This window comes from Prionailurus bengalensis, chromosome B4 (assembly GCF_016509475.1).
Source record: "Prionailurus bengalensis isolate Pbe53 chromosome B4, Fcat_Pben_1.1_paternal_pri, whole genome shotgun sequence".
NCBI classification, from domain to species: domain Eukaryota; kingdom Metazoa; phylum Chordata; class Mammalia; order Carnivora; family Felidae; genus Prionailurus; species Prionailurus bengalensis.
This window is the reverse complement of record NC_057358.1, coordinates 75,189,648-75,198,025: the sequence shown is the minus strand read 5'-3', so window position 1 is coordinate 75,198,025 and position 8,378 is coordinate 75,189,648. Positions and strand designations below refer to the sequence as shown.

Sequence of the window (8,378 nt, the reverse complement as noted above, 5' to 3'; positions counted from 1 at the left end):
CACGCCAGTCAGAGTGGCCAAAATGAACAAATCAGGAGACTATAGATGCTGGAGAGGATGTGGAGAAACGGGAACCCTCTTGCACTGTTGGTGGGAATGCAAATTGGTGCAGCCGCTCTGGAAAGCAGTGTGGAGGTTCCTCAGAAAATTAAAAATAGACCTACCCTATGACCCAGAAATAGCACTGCTAGGAATTTATCCAAGGGATACAGGAGCACTGATGCATAGGGCCACTTGTACCCCAATGTTCATAGCAGCACTCTCAACAATAGCCAAATTATGGGAAGAGCCTAAATGTCCATCAACTGATGAATGGATAAAGAAATTGTGGTTTATATACACAATGGAATATTACATGGCAATGAGAAAAAATGAAATATGGCCTTTTGTAGCAACGTGGATGGAACTGGAGAGTGTGATGCTAAGTGAAATAAGCCATACAGAGAAAGACAGATACCATATGGTCTCACTCTTATGTGGATCCTGAGAAACTTAACAGGAACCCATGGGGGAGGGGAAGGAAAAAAAAAAAAAAAGAGGTTAGAATGGGAGAGAGCCAAAGCATAAGAGACTGTTAAAAACTGAGAACAAACTGAGGGTTGATGGGGGGTGGGAGGGAGGAGAGGGTGGGTGATGGGTATTGAGGAGGGCACCTTTTGGGATGAGCACTGGGTGTTGTATGGAAACCAATTTGTCAATAAATTCCAGAAAAAAAAAAAAAAAAAGGGAGTTCTTCAAATTGAAATGAGAGGATGTTAAACAGTAGAATGAAAACATGAAAGTGTAAATCTTGCTGGAAAAGGTAAGTATATAGTCTAATACAGAATACTTCAATACTGTAATGTTGGTGCTTAAATCATTTTTAATGCTAGTATAAACCTTAAAACCCGAGAGTATTAAGAATAACTCTAGATACAATAATTTGTTAATGGATGCACATTATGAAAAGATGTGAATATTGGGGTGCCTGGCTGGCTCAGTCAGTAGAGCATGCGGCTCTTGGTCTTTAGGTTGTGAGTTCGAGCCCCACGTGGGATGCACAGATTACTTAAAACAAAATCTTAAAAAAAAAAGATATAAATATCAACAATAATATAAAACATAGGGGAGGGGTAAAATGTAGTTTTTGTATGCAATCAAATTTATCAGCTTGAAATGGACTTATACTATATAAGATATTTTATGTAAACCTCCTTGTAACCACAAAGAAGAAATCTCTAGTACATACACAAAAGATAAAGAGAAAGGAATCAAAACATACACTAGGAAAATTCAACAATTCATTCCCAGTCATTTCCTAGTTTTGTTAACGTAGTAATGGGGATTGTACACCTAGTTTCTTTTCTTATTAATATAGAAGAGCCATTTTTGTAAAGTTTTTAAATGACATTGAAATTCCAAACTTTGATTTTCTTTCACAATTCATCGTTCTTACAGAATATATGGAAGCAGAAAGGGCCTTTGGTTATTTGACAGTGAATATTAGTCCTATTAGTTTTAGGTTTGTTTACTTATGGGTCATTTTAGGCAACTTCTTTTTATTGAACATTTTTCATGGAATTTGTTGACAGGTTTAGTAAAATGTTTTTTTGTTGTTGTTATGTATCGTAGGTGATTGTACTTGCCATTCTACTTATTGATTAGGCTAAAATGAACTTCTTCTAAAAATGAACATTCTTGTCTCCACTGAATGAATTACATTTTGTCTCTGTGTGTGTGTGTATTCATATATATATTCCTGTTATAAATGTTACAATTTTATTTGCAATTTCTGAAAATATAATCCTAACTAAACAGCTTATTTTGTTCTAAAAGAAAGATTCAACAAATCACAAAGATAGCAAGAGGAGAGAAGCAATGGAATTACAGTATGTTCAGGATACAACAAAATGGCAATACTAAATAATTATTGCTATGTAATGATCCATGGATAAGCACAAATTGATTACATTATTTAATAAACAATGGCTAACTAAATTAAAACAAACAATATCCATCTATCTATCTACCTGTCTATCTAAAGAGAGAGAGATAGAGGGAAAGAGAAAGAGAAAGGAGGGCAACAAGGGAGAAAGAGGAGAGAGAAAAGATGCAGTCATGGTAGAATTTTAGCAATTTATTCTTGGAAGTTGGGGCTGAAGAAGATTGAGCCTCCATGAACCAGGCACTGAGGTGGGTGCTTTGATCCACATTTTTTATCCTCAAACAGGGCTGCTGTGTGGGGGAAGCATTTTACTTTACAGCAAACTGAAGCTCTGTCATGCTAAGTAATAGTAATAAAAAAAGCTAATTCCCAGTCAGTTTGAATATATTCTTTGTTATGACTTCTCTAAGAGAGCATATATTATGTCCTCCTTGTTTTTTTTAATTAATTAATTAATTAATTAATTTTTGAGACAGAGACAGAGCATGAACGGGGGAGGGTCAGAGAGAGGGAGACACAGAATCTGAAACAGGCTCCAGGCTCTGAGCTGTCAACACAGAGCCCGACGCGGGGCTCGAACTCACGGACCGCGAGATCATGACCTGAGCCAAAGTCGGCCGCTTAACCGACTGAGCCACCCAGGCGCGCATGTCCTCCTTGTTTTATACTGAGTTATTGAAAGCCTAATTACACTGCAGTAGGAAGAATTTGGAGTTTGGAGAAAGAAGAGTTTGTCTGAATTCCAGCTTCATTGTGTTCTAGTTCTTGGACTTTTGTCAAGTCTCTTTGTATAAATTTATTTCTGCATGTAAAAAAAGTAGGAGAAATGATCTTTACCTTACTGAGTTTGGGGTTAGATTATATAAAAGCCTTTGTAACTGTAAAGTTCATTTTAAATATTGTTATCACTATTTTTCAGTGTCTTGCCTGCTTCTACCGTCAGAACACCTGTCAGCAGACATCTCTGGTGTGGTTTTTATGCTTTCTCATATAGAACTCGCAGAGACTCCAATATCTACTCACTATTTCTCCTCATAGTCCTGCAGCTGTCTTCAAGAGACTTCATACTCTTGGAACAGATTTTCATCTTCCTGCAAGTTTCAGGCTTCTCAATTCCTTACTGGCTCTCAGACTTGAGGTCCAGTTGACCATTCTGAGCATTTTAGAGATAGGTAACTTGGAAACTTTGAAGACACTTTCTCTTTCTTCCTGACTTCCTGACTTCCTACTTACTTCTTAAGTCAAAACATCTGAATACTTCAAAAGCTCAAGCCAAGTCCTAATTCCTTTCTGAAGCTTTCTTGACCCATAAGTTCATAGCAAGCCTCCTTTCTTCTGACTTTATGGATAACATTGCCTGGGTCTCATACTCAGTTTCATACAGCAGATTCTGGCCCTCCTCTCTACCCTAGTCCAAGGGAAGCATGGTTCTGGATGGCTGGCCTTGATTTAAACTGTAGGTCACATAAGGACTTCTTAACAAACATTTACCCTGGGATAAATGTCCCTACGTTGTATACTCAACTAACTCCTAGAGGGATTTCAGATTGAAGCTAACCCTCTAAATTGAAATGACAAAGGTCTACTAATGTCTCTAACATTGAGGAGGTGGAGAAGAGAGGATACATGAAAGTCCCCCCCCCCCCCCCCCCCCCCCCCGCTTCCTCTGTCAGGAAGTAAGTGTATCAGAAGGGGGATGGTAGACAGGTGACCCTAGTTTTTCTCCCACGCAGCATATCTAATCTAAAGACTTTTGGCGATCATCATTACCCCCATTTACCTATTCTGCTGTATGGAGGTCCTTTGTTCTTGATCTTGGAAAGTATGCTGTGCCATTTGTCCTTGAACAGAAACCAGAGACTCTGGAGCTGAAGTTGGAGATAGCTCTAGGCCCTGGGGAGGCACAAATGATAGGGGGAGAGGGCAGGTGTATAGTGAGAAGAGAAGCACTTACCCACAAGGACAGAGGTCTCAGTAGTACACGAAGCATTTGTGTTTTGAGTGTGTGTGTGTGTGTGTGTGTGTGAGTGTGTGTGTGTGCACGTGCACATAAGTGTAAAGAAAGATAAGGGTGAGAGGAAGGAAGTGTAGCCCCAGGTAAGTCTTTTTCAGTAAGTAAGAACAGAAAGTTCCAGTGAGAAGGTAGGTGAAAAAAAAAAAAACCTGAGTAAAAAATAATAGCTGGCTGAGATTGGGGCTAAGAAGCTGGCTAGAGTCCCCTTGAGGTGAAGGTGGACTTTGAAGCAAGGATAGGAAGTAGTGTGTAATGAACTGAAGATAGGAAAATTCCCTATCCCATTCTACCCCACAGTCAGAATCTTCATGGTCATCTAAGGGTAACACTGCAGGCTGGAAGTCTGGCAGCCCCAGCCTTCAAGTGCTTTGTGGAGGAAGAGGGAAACCTCATAGTTGATAGTGTCAAAAACACATGGGGTTGAAAGGCCAAAGCAGTGACCTAGACAAGAGTTAAACCCTCCTCTGAAAAGTTGCCTCCCCTTTTCCTGCTCTTATCCTCCTCTCTTCCAAACCCCAGTCAGAACTAGGCCAATTATGCCCAGAAAGTTACCCAGCTCCGCTGCCCAAGTCATACTTTGTCCCACCCCTTTCCCCCTAGAATTTCTCCTCTTTGAACCCCATTTCACAACAATCCCATCTCATCTGCTCCCCGTCTACCTTGCCCTTTTCAACTCTCTGTGACTTCAGCTGTGACATCATAGATCTGAGACAATTGGCTCTCCCCTGCCCTCCCCCCCCTCAGCCCGGGTTCCATTCAATCTAAATGATAATGATGAAAGAATGAGAAAATATAAAATTTGAATTTTAATTTCTACGATTTTTGGCTGCTTCATTGCCTTCCACCCACTGCATTAAACATCCAGTGCTTCTGAGAGACAGCAGGAAGGAGCTTAGCAGAATCCACCTTTAACTTTGAATTGCAAAACAGGGTCTGAAAAATTTGGCTTTCAATTTCTTTTTTTCTTTTTTTAATTTAATTTTTTAAAAAATTTACATCCAAACTAGTGAGCATATAGTGCAACAGTGATTTCAGCAGTAGATTCCTTAATGCCCCTTACCCATTTAGCCCATCCTCCATCCCACAACCCCTCCAGTAACCCTCTGTTAGTTCTCCATATTTAAGAGTCTCTTATGTTTTGTCCCCCTCTCTATTTTGTAAATCTCTATTTTTATATTATTTTTGCTTCCCTTCCCTTATGTTCATCTGTTCTGTGTCTTAAAGTCCTCATATGAGTAAAGTTATATGATATTTATCTTTTTCTGACTGACTAATTTTGCTTAGCGTAATACCCTCTAGTTCCATCACGTAGTTTCAAATGGCAAGATTTCATTCTTTTTGATTGCCAAGTAATACTCCACTGCATATATATATACCACATCTTCTTTATCCATTCATCCATCGATGGACATTTGGACTCTTTCCATACTTTGGCTATTATTGATAGTGCTGCTATAAACAGTGGGGTGCATGTGTCCCTTCGAATCAGCATACCTGTATCCCTTGGATAAATACCTATTACTGCAATTGCTGAGTCGTAGGGTAGTTCTATTTTTAGTTTTTTGAGGAACCTCCATACTGTTTTCCAGAGTGGCTGCACCAGCTTGCATTCCTACCAGCAATGCAAAAGAGATCCTCTTTCTCCACATCCTTGCCAACATCTCTTGTTGCCTGAGTTGTTAATATTACCCATTCTGACAGGTGTGAGGTGGTATCTCATTGTGTTTTTGATTTGTATTTCCCTGATGATGAGTGATGTTGAGCTTTTTTTCATGTATCAGTTGGCCATCTGGATGTCTTCTTTGGAGAAGTGTCTATTCATGTCTTTTGCCCATTTCTTCTCTGGATTATTTGTTTTTTGGATGTTGAGTTTGGTAAGTTCTTTATAGACTTTGGATACTAACCCTTTATCTCATATGTCATTTGCAAATATCTTCTCCCGTTCTGTCGGTTGCCTTTTAGTTTTGCTGATTGTTTCCTTCGCTGTGCAGAAGCTTCTTATTTTGATGAGGTCCCAGTAGTTCATTTTTGCTTTTGTTTCCCTTGCCTCTGGAGATGTGTTGAGTAAGAAGTTGCTGAGGCCAAGATTAAAGAGGTTTTTGCCTGCTTTCTCCTTGAGGATTTTGATGGCTTCCTGTCTTACATTTAGGTCTTTCATCCATTTTGAGTTTATTTTTGTGTATGGTGTAAGAAAGTGGTCCAGTTTCATTCTTTTTCATGTTGCTGTCCAGTTTTTCATTTGATGTGATTTGTGATACATTTGGGTGTAAGGCTGCCATCTTGCTCTTTGTTTTCTATTTGTCCTAGCTATTCTTTGTTCCTTTGTTCCTCTTTTTCTGTGTCTTTGTGAATTGAGTATTTTTATGATTTTCTTTTATCCCTTTGTTGGATTATTAGCTGTAGCTCTTTTTGTTTTAGTTTAAGGGATGCTTTATGATTTATAGTTTGTATCTTTAACATATTAGGGACTACCCTCAAGTGATATTATGTCACTTTATGTGTAGTATAAAAATCTTATAACAGTATACTTTAATTTATTCCCTGATGCTTTTATACTATTGTTGTCTTTTGTTATAACCCCCCAGATACATTATTTTTTTTGCTTTAAATAGTCAATTATTGTTAAAGGAGATTTAAAAAGAATAAACAGTCTTTTATAATTACTCATGTAAATATCCTTTCTGATATCTTAATTTCTTTATGTGGATCCAGATTTCCATATGGTATCATTTCCTTCTCCCCAAAGGACTTTTCTTTAAATTTCTTGCGGTACAGATCTCCTGGTAATGATATTTTTAAACTTTTGGACATTTGTTAATTTTTCTAGTTTAACAAGTATTTCAAAAGTGGAAATTATTCGGATGATTTGGAATTTGGATGATTTGGATGACTTGGGGCTGTATGCGCCCCCAGATTAACTCCTTAGGCAGTAAAGAGTTAACTCTGCTGGCCTGGGTTTCTCATTCTCTACATATTCCAAAGAAAGGCCTGTCTTCAGGACTCCTTGACTGGCTCCTGGGAGATAATCTCCAAATCCTTGGAATATTCTGCCTGACAAGAATGTTTTTGTAGACGGAGGCTTTGAGCCATGGTGTACTAGCTTGACCAAATAAGTTTACATTTATGGTGAATGTTTTTGATCTGGAGGTGACTTGAGTCTGAGTAGTTGAGGCTGGTCACATAGGCACTGCATGAGACTGACCTCCAATAAAAACTCTGGACTTCATAGCTTGTGTGAGCTTTCCTGGTTGGCAACTCTTCACATGTGTTCTCACACATCATTCCTGGGAGAATTAAGTGGGTCCCCATGCAACTTCACTGGGAGGGAACAACTGGAGTCTTGTGCTTGGTTTCTCTTGGATTTTGCCACATGTGCTTTTTCCCTTTGCTGATTTTCATTTGTATCCTAACCCTGTAATAAACTGTAACCATAATTACACCACTTCTGAAGTCCTGTGAGTCTTTCTGGTGAGTCATCAAGCCTGAGGGTACTCTTGGGACTCCCAACATAACCCCCGAATCTCAGCAGTTTAAAACTGGGAAGTTTTGGTTTTGTTCACATTACATGTCCTTTCTGGGGAGCTTTAGGGGAAAGGCCCTACTCTGTATCATCCTCACTCAAGTAATCAAGCTGAGGAAGTTTCTTCTTCATGCTTCAGCAATTTCTGATGCAGCAAACTAGAAACATGATGAATTGTGCTTATTTTAAAAACATTTTCCTTAAACATGTAACTTCCACTTATTTCATTTTGTTTTAGACAGATCAGAACAGGAGAGAGGGGCAGAGGGAGAGAGAGAGAATCTTAAGCAGTCTCCACTCTGAGTGTGCAGCCCAATGTGGGGCTGGATCCCACGACCCTGGGATCATGACCTGAGCAGAAATCAAGAGTCGTATGCCCAACCAACTGTGCCACCCAGGCCCCCCAACTCATATTTCATTGGTTCAAGCAAGACATAGGCACTCTTTGCTTTGAGGTGGTTCAGAAATTCCCTCCTATCCATGCTGTTAGATAGAAAACTGGAGTATTGGTGAATAGCATTGCTAATTACTTCAGCATTTGCAAGCTCTAAAAGTCCTGGCCTGAGGCATCTACCATTTAAAGTAGGATCTATTAAGCAGACAAAAAGAATTACAAGAAGTATAAGGAAACAGGGAAAGTGCAATTTCGTAATATTCATGAAGGTATAGAAATCAAAGAAGAAAGTGGTAGTTAAGATTTGTCAAGAGTAAGATTTTAGTGCACAGACTGTGTAGTTCCCGAGAAGGAGGAGAGACGGAAGCCAGCTTACAGGGAAAGTGGGCTTTAAGAAAAGAATTGATGGGTGGGAAGTAATGTCATTATACTTGGACATGCTGTTGAAAAACACAGCAACAGAAAGAAGAGAAAGATTTGACAAGTCTGCTAAACTGCTTAAAATCTGTATTTGAAAACTAAAAGA

At 39.1% G+C, this 8,378-nt stretch overlaps 1 long non-coding RNA gene across 1 annotated transcript; it reads right to left on the bottom strand.

The window, feature by feature from the left end:
* Positions 1–3,704: 3,704 nt before the first annotated feature.
* LOC122472315 lies at positions 3,705–4,657 on the bottom strand. Its single transcript, XR_006294410.1, has 2 exons — positions 4,491–4,657; positions 3,705–3,817 (listed from the first exon to the last, which is right to left on the bottom strand). It is a non-coding gene; the product is annotated as an uncharacterized LOC122472315 (long non-coding RNA).
* Positions 4,658–8,378: the final 3,721 nt, after the last annotated feature.